Genomic DNA, 13,884 nt, shown 5'->3' on the forward strand with positions numbered 1-13,884 from the left:
TCTGGTTCGGATTGTTCGGTAATCTTCCCATCAATCTTCCGTATGTTAGTAGCTGCCCCTGTCATGTTTGTCGGATTTGGTGTGTTAACGAATTTATTGCTTGGAGTGTAACGACCTAATACCTGAAATATGTTTTGATCTTTGGAAACTTTGATTTTATTGCCTATGATCTTGAGAGGCGGTATATGTGTACTGTAAAGCATCTTAACTATTGTTTGGCCAACCTTGCAGAATTTTATATAAGATTGCATTTCATGGGCTTTTATTTACATGATCATTTTAGTATATAATGTTGCCACCCTTTCACTGTAAGACTTTTCTTAGAAGTTAAAATCAAGTTGCACCTTTGGTCGCAAGGTTAATATTTTAATTGTTAGTGTTTTGTACCATTTCCATCCCTCCTTGTGTAAACTGTTAAAACTCTTAGTTAAATGTTATCTGGTGTGCTGCAGATTTGAACCAGTGTCGTCTTTCAGAGGCTGTTGTAAGCGGTCCTAACTACGGCCGTGTCAAAAAGGGGCGGCAATGTTCTCTGCCCGAAAGCTCATACAGTCAGAACGTGTGTCTTTCTGACTGTGAATAAATTGTAACTTTGATATTTAGAGGGAGCTTTCTGATTATAACTTTAAATCTGATTCCAGAATGAGATTTTCACTCTGCAGAGGAGTGTGCGCTGATATGAAACATCCTTGCAGATTAAAACTGTGTGCCGGACCGAGACTCGAACTCGGCACCTACACTCCTGGAAATGGAAAAAAGAACACATTGACACCGGTGTGTCAGACCCACCATACTTGCTCCGGACACTGCGAGAGGGCTGTACAAGCAATGATCACACGCACGGCACAGCGGACACACCAGGAACCGCGGTGTTGGCCGTCGAATGGCGCTAGCTGCGCAGCATTTGTGCACCGCCGCCGTCAGTGTCAGCCAGTTTGCCGTGGCATACGGAGCTCCATCGCAGTCTTTAACACTGGTAGCATGCCGCGACAGCGTGGACGTGAACCGTATGTCCAGTTGACGGACTTTGAGCGAGGGCGTATAGTGGGCATGCGGGAGGCCGGGTGGACGTACCGCCGAATTGCTCAACACGTGGGGCGTGAGGTCTCCACAGTACATCGATGTTGTCGCCAGTGGTCGGCGGAAGGTGCACGTGCCCGTCGACCTGGGACCGGACCGCAGCGACGCACGGATGCACGCCAAGACCGTAGGATCCTACGCAGTGCCGTAGGGGACCGCACCGCCACTTCCCAGCAAATTAGGGACACTGTTGCTCCTGGGGTATCAGCAAGGACCATTCGCAACCGTCTCCGTGAAGCTGGGCTACGGTCCCGCACACCGTTAGGCCGTCTTCCGCTCACGTCCCAACATCGTGCAGCCCGCCTCCAGTGGTGTCGCGACAGGCGTGAATGGAGGGACGAATGGAGACGTGTCGTCTTCAGCGATGAGAGTCGCTTCTGCCTTGGTGCCAATGATGGTCGTATGCGTGTTTGGCGCCGTGCAGGTGAGCGCCACAATTAGGACTGCATACGACCGAGGCACACAGGGCCAACACCCGGCATCATGGTGTGGGGAGCAATCTCCTACACTGGCCGTACACCACTGGTGATCGTCGAGGGGACACTGGATAGTGCACGGTACATCCAAACCGTCATCGAACCCATCGTTCTACCATTCCTAGACCGGCGAGGGAACTTGATGTTCCAACAGGACAATGCACGTCTGCATGTATCCCGTGCCACCCAACGTGCTCTAGAAGGTGTAAGTCAACTACCCTGGCCAGCAAGATTTCCGGATCTGCCCCCATTGAGCATGTTTGGGACTGGATGAAGCGTCGTCTCACGTGGTCTGCACGTCCAGCACGAACGCTGGTCCAACTGAGGTGCCAGGTGGAAATGGCATGGCAAGCCGTTCCACAGGACTACATCCAGCATCTCTACGATCGTCTCCATGGGAGAATAGCAGCCTGCATTGCTGCGAAAGGTGGATATAAACTGTACTAGTGCCGACATTGTGCATGCTCTGTTGCCTGTGTCTATGTGCCTGTGGTTCTGTCAGTATGATCATGTGATGTAGCTGACCCCAGGAATGTGTCAATAAAGTTTCCCCTTCCTGGGACAATGAATTCACGGTGTTCTTATTTCAATTTCCAGGAGTGTATTGCCTTTCGTGGGCAAGTGCTCTACTAACTGAACTACCCAAGCACGACTCATGGCTCGTCTTCACAGCTTTACTTCTGCCAGCACCTCGCTTCCTACCTGTTACTTTAAAAAATGCTTTTAGGCACTATTAAAGTGAACAAAATTCCCATTTGTTAAAAGGAATTTGGTTATGATTTCATCAGTTACTCTCTGGCAACTACTTCCATGCTTACATAGTGTGATTAAATGTGTTAATATTGCTGATGAATCGCTAGTAAATAAAATAAATTCTTAAGAATATTCTTGAAAATAAATCTCGGGTTACGTTCTTTTCGAGAAAAACTACTGATAAAATTTAAATAACCGGCGTTTGGTGTTGATTGCCGAATCGTTCTACTGCCGCCAACATACTTTGCGCGCAAGGATCGCGAAGGTAAGATGCTAGAAATTTGGGCTCATATCGAGGCATATAGACCGTCATTTTTCCCTTGCTCTATCTGCGAGTGGAACAGGAAAGAAAATGAGAAGTAGTGGTACAGGGTACACTCCCACACGAACAGTACGGTGGCTTGCGGAGTGTCTGTGCAGCTGCAGGTACATTAGCAACATACTTAAAAATACCATGTGAAATGGACCCGTGGTGTCTGGCTGTCTCTTGTGTCGGGATGGTCAGCAGGTAGGGGTACAGGTGAGGATGCTGGCCGATGGAGGCTTCAGTGTAACACTAGTGAGAAAACAAGTCCTCTGTTATGACCCGTGCAGCTGGGGATGGACGCCATGGTGCAACGACCACACCCCGTCGGTACGTGGTCAGTGACTGTGTGTGGTGTGTTGACAGCAGCTGCCTGTCCCGCGGCTGTGACTTTCGCCAAGGACTGCTGACACCTGTGCCCAGGTGTGCCGAGGTGGCCGAGCGGTTCTAGGCGCTACAGTCTGGAACCGCAAGACCACTACGGTCGCAGGTTCGAATCCTGCCTCTGGCATGGATGTGTGTGATGTCCTTAGGTTAGTTAGGTTTAAGTAGGTCTAAGTTCTAGGGGACTGATGACCTCAGAAGTTAAGTCCCGTAGTGCTCAGAGCCATTTTTGAGGCAGCTTTCAGTGCAAGGCCTGAGAGACGGCCAACCGATTTGGCTCGTATTTGGCAGGTCGCTTGTGCACAACCTAAAATGCAAGAATCTAAGATATGTCTCAACAACAATCCACCAGTTTCGAGAGAGTACCCGTAAAGTTCATGACGCGTAATCAATTCAGAACTGACGGGATCAATAGGTAATTGAAAACTGAGCAGTTTTCATCAGCATATATGAACTTTGTAAACGCTTATTTTCCTAGAAATCGAGGAAAGAAGCACCTTATACCTGTCATCAACAAAAGTGTCGCTGGTTTAGTGACAAAGGCATCTGGTTGGAAACAGACCTCCACTGTCGAGTCGAAGTTCCATGTGGTGTCCTAGCGAAGTCTGAAGAGAACGTTGGCGTTAGCACGTTGAGCCATAAAATGATACTTGATGTCATAGGTGCAGCCGTAAAAAAACGATGCCTAATGCTAGACATTACGTCCTGTCCTCGTAGGAGCATTCGTGTCGAGCTACGACAAAGATAAAAGGGGATTGTAATCAGATAACAGTGTATATTGGCGGCTATACACATAACCGTGCTATTTTTTACGACGAACATTATAGCCAGGGTTTACCGTTCTATCTAGCTCTAGTTGCGATGGACCTCTGTTGAAGTTCTGTAGATAAATGCAAAAGAGCGTTCCACGCTGCCGACTTCTCGAGACAGAACCATGTCCAAGCCGTAGTCCTAGTCATCAGCTGGCACAATTAATCATTTGGACGGGTCATAAGCCGTAAGGCGTGTCAGGCAGAGTAAAGCTTGTTTTAGAGTCCAGTTCTATTTGATATTTTTCTATAAAATTGATCACGGGGTTCCAATAAGACAGCTGCATGGGGGATGAATTTCCTATAGTAATTTAGTTGGCCTTTGTGGCCTTTGGGGTGTAAGTTTTAGGGTGGCGTCAATATCGTGTGATGCGGGCTGCATTCCTAAGGCCTAGATTTTTCTTGTAGTTTGTCTAATTAGTGTAGATTTTGTTTATTGCTAGCGCGTTATTGTAGAGAGAATCTCCTTTGTAGTTGCAGCCTTTCATTGTTGCACAGTGAAACAGTTGTGGCATGCATGTAGATTTGCACCAAGTATTTCGCAGCTACGCTTGCAATTAACTAGATATTATTTTCAGTGCTATGTTAATGTGTTCTCTTATTTTTGCTCTTCAAATTGTGCTTTTCTGTGTTGGGTTGTGAAATATTGTGACAATAATGGCGTGTGAAAAACGTAACACTAGGCTCCAAGGTAAACTGATAAACAATAGTGACGACGAGCGTAGCTTATCAGCACCACTGTGTAGTGAATTAACAGACATTCCAAGTACTAATTTGGTAACTGTGCATAGGGAAATGGAGCGGGCGGCAAACAATGGCGTAGGCAGTGAAACATTTAGTGAACAGGGAAGCATTATCGATCGATCGCTCGGCAACAGCTCGCCTCAGAAATCAGAAATGATAGGACACGATTTTGCAAATAGTGTATACTTAGGTTTTGGGTCCTCACCGTTTTCTCAAATGAGTCAAGACACATTTTCTGCTTGTCAAAATGTGAATGTTGCCGGTGAAAATGCACTGCCAAAAAGCATAGAGAAACAGATTTCAGACACTAATACATTATTATTGCAGTTAATGCAACAAATGGAACAAAATCAGAAACAAATGGGACAAAATCTTCAAAAGTTAGATACAATGGAACAAAATCGTCAAAAGTTAAACACAATGGAACAAAATCAGAGACAAACACAGCAACAGTTAGACACAATGGAACAAAATCAGAAACAAACACAGCAAAAGCTTCAAAAGTTAGACACCACACTTGAACAAACACGTGAAGATTTAACTACTGAGTTACATAACATTGAATCGAAATGTCAAAAAGTCTGTAATGACGTAAAAACACAAATTTGTGAGCATTTTCAACCTATTTTTTTGCGGCATGACAATGCATTACAGAATCACGAAGCAGCCATAAAAGAACTGCAAACCATTGTTCATGAAAATCATGAGACCTTGTGGGCTAAAATTGACTCAGTTGCATCTACCAATTCGGTTACGCAACTTGCAAAAACTCAAGAAAACTTAAAGGACACAGTACATACTCTGAAAATTGGTTCAGAAAGACACATGGAGGAAATTAGTTCATTATCAGAGGAAGTTGTTGAACTTTCGGATGAGCTAAATAATTTATCTACAAAGGTAGATGATAATCTGAATGACACAAAACCGGTAATCTTTAATGACACAGAAGAGTGTAAACAAATTAGGAAACTGAAACAAAATCTGAATCAAATTAATACGCAACATCAAAGAGATATCCGGGAAGTACAAGATCAGCTGACACAGGTAATACAAGAATTACGTATTTTAGAGGTCACTCGCGCTCCAATACGGGAAGAGGGACATAAAAATACGGAACAGCCACAAAATAATAACTCAGGGCATTTCGGTAATTATGAAAGGAATTGGCAAGGTGCACCGAATTTTGAGATGGAACCGCTGACACGACGTAACAATGACCGATATGCTACTCGCCGACACGATGACTTTGACTATAAGTTGTTCATTACTACACGTAAATTCAAAATGTTTAAGAATTCTGACAACGACATTCATCCACAAGCATGGCTTCAGCAATTCTCTCATTGTTTTCCTCCCAACTGGTCATTAGAAAACAGATTAGAATTTATGTGTGGCTACTTAGAGAATGAACCAGCTGTAAGAATGCGATCGGTCATTCATGATTGCCACAGTGAAGGAGAATTTTACCATGCCTTCCTCTCAACATATTGGTCTCAAGCCACACAAGACCGAGTAAAACATGGCGTCATAATGATGAAACATTTCGAACAATCTGAATTTTCCAGTCTTGTGAAATATTTTGAAGACATGTTGCACAAGAATCAGTATCTTTCAAACCCATACAGCCCCTCAGAACTCATCCACATTTGCTTAATCAAATTGCCTGAACATTTACGACATATTATTTTAGCAGGACGTTGCAAAGACGACATAGAAGCTTTTCAGGGACTGTTACAAGAACTGGAAATTGACACTGACAATCGCGGAACGCGAAAACAGGAGCACAACAATTACAGGTCACATCTGTCACAATTCCGCGATGACAGAAATAATACACGACAAGGCTATTCTTATAACGTAAATCGTGGCCAAAAGAGACACCACCCGTATGACAACCACTGGAAGAGTAATAGTTACAGAGAAAGATCGCATTTCCGTAGTAATGAATATGACAGAGACAATCAGAGAAACAGACAATATGGGAACCAAAATAATTATTATCAAGGGAGACAGAATAACTTTAGACGCAACAGTCCAGTGCGCAGTTACGACTCAGGGAGAAATTCTCCACCTCTTAACCGACAAGAAAGAAACTACAGGAACTACCGACATGACGACAGACAATGTGGTCGTAACGACAGACGTGAATTTCATCAGAACTGGCGGGATTCTAACAGAGCAGGGCACTCTCGACAACGTGAATTTGTGGAAGTTAGGTCTCCTAATTCCAATAACGGCGTGCGCCAATAAGAGGCAATAGACAATGACTCGCACCGCAGGCAGCCACTTGCGCCCGCTGGCTCAGGGAAAAATAACAGAGACGCTAACCTTGAGCAAAATTCCAGTATTCTTTATGGACGAATACCGCATGATAATTGTATTCAAGTTGAAACTCTGCATACTGAGATGAGCAAAGGGTTACACCACATTTCATATATAAAACCGTTTATTGAAAGATAATCTGCTTTTTAACTTTGTCTTTGCCATAAAACGTTTCACTTCACATTTCTAGTATGCATTGTCAGACTTAGAAACTGTTACCATGCAACAATGTTTGAAGTTAAATATCCAGTCAAGAACTAAGAGAACTTATTTAAACAGAAATTATGAATGCATTGTTATTGCGAACAGATGACACACTGTTATTGTGTGTCTACATTCTTGCTTGTTAGTTGCATGATTACGTAACGACTATAAGGCTCACATACTTAGAACATATACTGGTACTGCTAATGAGATTCTAATGCAACATTTTGGTTTACTTGAAAATACATTCTGGATATAAGGTACTTTCTGTGAGATACCAGATGAGACAGTGGTTAGTTTATGTGACAGCCACGATTTTATCACGACGCTACTAATGAGTGACAATTTACAATGTTGCTTTTGCGGTGTATCTGTTTTATACCTGCACAGTTTTTCTGTATTATTTTGGAAAGTAAAACATGTTTTAGTAGTAAATTTTGTGGTATAGCTACAATGAGACAGCCTTTTCCGTAGCACAACAATACATTACAGTGCAGTAATTTCTTCATCACAACAATAAGCGTAATAACTAAGATATCTACATGCAAAGCATTTCACTTTTGTGTATCATGAGGTAAGTACATTGGCTTCTGCAGAACTTAGCTTTCGGAGGACGATAATTACGACACCTCCACAGAATTATCTTACAGCAAGACGCACATTTAGCGGTACTTAAACCATTTATTTTTCAAGATTTTTGTATTACAAAGAAAGTTTTTCGTGATACATTTCATTCCATTGCTGTAATCTGTAACACCTGAGGCTATAATTACATTAATCCTCAGGGGGGTACACGCCTACTTTGTGTACCATGTGTTTGGCAAGCACAAGGAGCCCTAGCTAATATGGTATTTGCTTATACAACTTTACACATCGGTACCATATTTCTCTAACACAAATTACCCACCTATCTGATCATTTAACTAAGAGAGACGACCTTTTTTACTACATCAGTGATGGATGTTTACGCAATTACACAGTTGGGAAACTTCACACTTATGAAATTGTATTTTGTCTGTACAGTGTGAACTGTTCATATTTTTTCAGACCTATTGTGATATTATGAGAGCTTTGAATGATATATTTGGTATGGGATCACGATTTTTAAAGTAAGTTTGAGGCAGATGACACTTTTGACATGAGCGGAGATTTTTTTTTAATTATTGGAGGAAGCTACGACGATTGTGAGAATTGACTGAGGTGTTATGAGATTATTACGATGACTATGTGTATTATGCTGTTGCGGTATGTTTATGATCAATAAGCTGATGCTATATGAGTTATTTGATTAAGCTACGTATCTGTTATGATGAAATATAGAAGAAGTGTTGACGAATAAGGTAAGGAATAATGAGTAGTGTTTAGGGACTCTGGTTTCTGAAAAAGGTAGTTGGAAACCAAGAATCGTACTTTAAGAGTTATGAAATGTGTGTAAATGCGTAAATGTACCACAATGCCGGCGATAATATTTGGACACTGTTATATTTATAGGATTTTGTTTCTACAGATTTGTAACACAAATTCTTAACCTGTGAAATATTTTTATATGAGACTGTCACTGTAGCGGAAACTGCTGTCATAAATATTTCCGTAAGAAAGTTAAGTGACCACCTGCACGTAATGCGTCGTGGGCACCCAGCTGTGTCAGACGCCTGGAGAAAAAGCCATTAGGGTGTGCCTTTCCAGAGGCACAGGTAGAAAAAAAAGGGAGGCCATTATCCTCGCTGTTGACATTCCTTTGTAGAAAGCATTGTAAATACGACACCCTCAAACTTGAAAACATGATAACACTGTGGAGCTCTTAATTTATGATATTTACTGCAATGCCGAATGAAATGACCAGAAATATTTTTATGTCTATACACCTGATTAAGACTACTGTCTCTCTAGTTGAGAGAAATGCCATATGGCTTGCTTTATGTATTTATTTGCTCATTTTCTTTAATATCTAGTTTCTAGCTGCACTGCAGCATTGTTTAAAATAAAATTTTATGAATGTACTAATATAGATATTTTATGCCTACAGATCCAGTAAACAATAACTTAAAAAAAAAAACGAAGGAGCACAAAAAGCATTTCCCTTCACAGGCCTTGCATACATAATTTTCTTTTCAAGTGCTTGGTAATTTCTTTTGTAGAATAATTTGTGGTGCACCACTTTAATTACATAGACATTAAGATGTGAATATTCATTTCCCTTGTCTGCATTGTTGTCTTTAGTGTAATGTTTTTTTTCTGCTTGAGCTATGTCATGTTTAGGTATAAGTTACTGCTGTTTGCCAGGCATAGTGTTACTGAATTTGACTTTGTGTTACTCTGCTAAGCCAGTTTATTACTGATTTATTTTTCTTGTTTGCTGCTCATTGCATATTAGTTGTAATATTGTTGCTTACTTTGCCAATTTGAATTTTTTTGTCAATGCTGTTCGTGTTAATTGTTTTGTGCTGCTGCATTGCCTCGTCCCTTAGTTTAGCATCTGAGCTCAGTAGATTTAAGATAGCTTAAGAGGGGGTAGCCTATAAGAGAATGAGTTGCGATGAATTTGAAGAAATGCACTGAGAGCTTATGCGAGAAAAATACAGAAAGCATGCTTGGATAGGATTTTTTTTGGCGGAAGCAAAGGTTGAAAAAAGACGAACGATCTATGGAATGAAGTTTTGGGTTGGACTGCAGTACCAAATGTTACACTGAAAACGAACACTGTCCTTTCCTTGTGTGTTATCCCACTATGTGTTTGTGTACCCTTGTGTATTTGTTTTATTCCAGTCTCTGTGTAGTTTCATAGAATTTTTTCTTCTTCTAATACTAAGCTACATTCACTATGATGAGGAATACTGTTATCCTCAAATATAATTGGCATTAATAATGTTATTTACTTTGTAAAGATGTTTAGACATTATTTATTCGGTTTTGTTTTAATGCTCATGTGTGAAGTTGATGTTTCGAAAGTTATTCTGATCTTTTATGTATGTACTCATGTCATAATTCCTGCAACACTGATGTATATGTTATTTCGATTCTTTTGTAAAGCCTGTACTACAAGTGTTATCTGTATTGTTATGTTTTTGATGATGTATTTTGTACCTTTGTAATTGTATTCTTATGTTATAAAATTGTAATTGACACCAGTTCATCATATTATTAACTTGTAAGTTCAATTTCACTGCACACGTTTCTGTTGGTCATAGTATATGGACAATATTTGAGAAGTAGGGACTGATAGTGTTTGCACATGTGTTAATAATTCAGCAAGGGACTGGATAACAGCATTGCTGGTTCTAAGGACAATTCCAAAAACTTTGTGCGTGCACAAGTGGTGGTTTATGAACTTGCTATCTTCTCTGCAAGACTCTTCGATGGTGATTGTCCACCTGCACAGTCGCAGCAGTTGGCTGCTGGCCATCTCTACAAGGACTACAGTGGGTCTACACCTTTGCTGACTCAACAATACCATTATTTCTACAAGGACTACAGTGGGTCTACACCTTTGATGACTCACCAGTACCATTATTTCTACAAGGACTGCAGTGGGTCTGCGCCTCTGCTGGCCCACCAATACCGTAATCTCTACCAGGACTACAGTGGGTCTGCTCTGTGATGACCTACCTACCAATCTTCTTCAAAACGTCGAATGACTCTGCTGTGGGTTTGCTCTGTTGTGGCCCATTACCTGTCTGCATGTCAAGAGTCAGCTCTGTCTTTCTGTTGGAAGGACAACACTACTTTTTGCATGGAAATCCACTACTTCTGCGTGCAATTTCTTTTACTAATGAGACTTTGTGGAAAAAAAAACTGTAATTCCTATTATGATGAATGATCAGGACTATCTTTATGGACTGTGAGAAAATTTTAGCTTTTGGCCAACATTGAATCAATAAGTGTGTGCATTTGATTTCTTTGTTATTGTAATTATGAAAAATTTTATCAAATCATTATTGGCCACTGCCCAAAACAATTTGTAAAAATTTTTGTGGGGAGCATGGGGGCTATGTAAGTAGGCTGTTTAGGTTTTTTTATTGGTAACGCCACCTCTGTATGAAAATCACTGGCTGTGCTGTGTGCAGTCTGTGGCTAGTTAGCATTGTTGTCTGCCATTGTAGAGGGGCAGCTGGATGTGAACAGCGTGTAACGTTGCGCAGTTGGAGGTGAGCCGCCAGCAGTGGTGGATGTGGGGAGAGAAATGGCAGAGTTTTGAAATTTCCAATACTGGATGTCATGAACTGCTATGTACGAGTATATTATGATTTTTCAACACTATTAAGGTAAATACATTGTTTGTTCTCTATTAAAATCTTTCATTTGCTAACTATGCCTATCAGTAGTTAGTGCCTTCCGTAGTTTGAATCTTTTATTTAGCTGGCAGTAGTGGCGCTCGCTGTATTGCAGTAGTTCGACTAACTAAGATTTTTGTGAGGTAAGTGATTTGTGAAAGGTATAGGTTAATGTTAGTCAGGGCCATTCTTTTGTAGGGATTTTTGAAAGTCAGATTGCGTTGCACTAAAAATATTGTGTGTCAGATTAAGCACAGTCATGTTCAAATGGGACGTTTCAACCTAATGACATCACACAAATCCATGCCCGAGGCAGGATTCGAACCTGCCACCGTAACAGTCGCACTGTTCCGGACTGAAGAGCCTAGAACCGCTCGGACACCGCTGCCGGCGTTGCACAAAAGGCAGTAACACTGGGATAGCAGTCTTGTAATGTGGCTGTCACATTGCCCTGTAGAAACACCAAATGTGACTGTATGTTGTTACTGATGACAACGCCCACGCTAAAAAATCCTTGAAGCCTTGGGTGAGACCTGTGTATCATGGGCCGGTGCGCTCTGGCATTGGCATCACACCATGTGTACTCCATGCACGTGTGCATCCATCACTGACATGCAGACAGAACCTATCACTGAGACTACATAGCAACGTTTCACTCTCCAGACAACCTTTTCATGACAGCAGAGTACGTATGCTTGGCAGCAGCACGTTGTCAGTAGTAGTGTGAAGCAGTGGCTGAGTCATCGACATACCCCTGAGGATGTTAAAATGATCTGTGCTGGGTGACCTGATCGATAATACAATCAGTCCCTATAGAATCACATGAATTTAATTACAGATGTTACACAACAGACAAATTACTGAATTTAATTCATTAAAAAAGGGTGGATCCAGCAGATGTGAAACATCAGTGCCGTACCTTACAAGATAAAAAAAAGATAGAGAGTTCATCAAATTACTGAATGAAATACTAGTCACTACAAAACCCCGCTTGTTTATTACCTCTTCCTGAAGATTTCCAGTCAAAAACAAGAGTACAAAGGTAGCAGAACTACAGGCTACAAATAAAGTAAAACATCAGCTTTTGGCAAAGTTCATGTAACTAGGGCGAGGTGAATACATTACACTTAATACAACATTTACGATAACAATTGAGTTCACAGAAGCCGCACTGTAATTGATGAATGTTAAACAGAGTAGAGGGAGAGAACTACAGGAAGAATCATACATACAATCATCGTCTTGACTGAGAACCTGTTTAACATGGGATTGCTAATAAATGAATTAAAAATGTGGATGCTCTATCGTCAACCTGGAACTCCAATGATTTGCTTGGTTAATGCTGCTGTTGCTCACCTTATTTAACATTGCAGGTTCCTGCGACTGACGACTTTGGTGGGAGAAAAATTCTAAGTCATGTGGCCAGCACCACAGGCTGCTCCCCCTCAGAACCCAGAACCCAAAATTTCTCTCTCCGCCCGTGAGTTTCAGATGGAGTGTGCTCTACCGAATGCTCGAAGCAAGAAGAGGAATTTTTATTCTGTCTTTTTGAGTGAGAGCCTCATGCACGACCAATGACAGCGATTCTTCGGAGTGCCGACCCCTCAGTTCTTTTCGATAGCGCCACAATCTCCTTTCTGTACTCAACTTTAAAACAACAGGCCGGTCACTGCTGAAATTCGGAAACAGGCAACTTCTCATTCCATTGATATGCCCTACTTCGCGTTACAGCCGACCTAACCCTCTGCACATACAAGCAGCGAGATTGGTTCTCCCACTCCATAATTTATGTACACTGTACAATGGTAGATGCTCTTAATGTCTCGTAGCAGAGTCAGCAACACGTCAATCGGCGTCAACCGGTAGGCCGCAGTTGCCATGTCATTAAGAACACAAGAGCTTGGTCGTCTCATGTGTCACTCGGTAACGCCGGAAATGCATATCCTCCTATTTCCATCTATTGCACTGCAAATTTTTTCCTTATTTTGTTACCTGAAGATATGACATTTCTGTGTCTTTATACATTGTAATTGTTTTACTATTTGTATATATATATATTTATGGTTTGATGTGGATGTATAATTGGTTTGTTTTCTGAATATTTTTTGTATTTATACGCTGGGTCTGGCCTAGGGAAAACTATGCTATCGAACGAATACATCGATAGGTCGTGTCGAGAACCAAAGTGTTTAGGATCTTTGGTAGTGTGACCTCTGCCGCGCGGAGCGCAAGCAGAGGGGAGTCTGGCTGGGATGGTGCAGTGGAGCAGGTGTGTTGTGTGACGCTCCCGTGAGTTGCTGCGCTTTCCGGGTTGGGCAGCATGTAATTGCGCTCGACTTGCTATGATAGTTTCTGACATGGTGTCGCGGACAGGAAGCATTAGCTGGCGCACATCAAGAGCCCGTTTCGCCTGGTGACCGTGTCGAGAAGGAGGCGCGCCAGCATCCAGCTTCTGCAACAGCGATGGCCGACAATGAGTGACTGTCGCCACCTCCTCGATCGACGGCTTCAAACCTTCAATCAACCAACAAGGAAGA

This window comes from Schistocerca cancellata, unplaced genomic scaffold (genome assembly GCF_023864275.1).
Source record: "Schistocerca cancellata isolate TAMUIC-IGC-003103 unplaced genomic scaffold, iqSchCanc2.1 HiC_scaffold_1104, whole genome shotgun sequence".
Taxonomy (NCBI): Eukaryota; Metazoa; Arthropoda; class Insecta; order Orthoptera; family Acrididae; genus Schistocerca; species Schistocerca cancellata.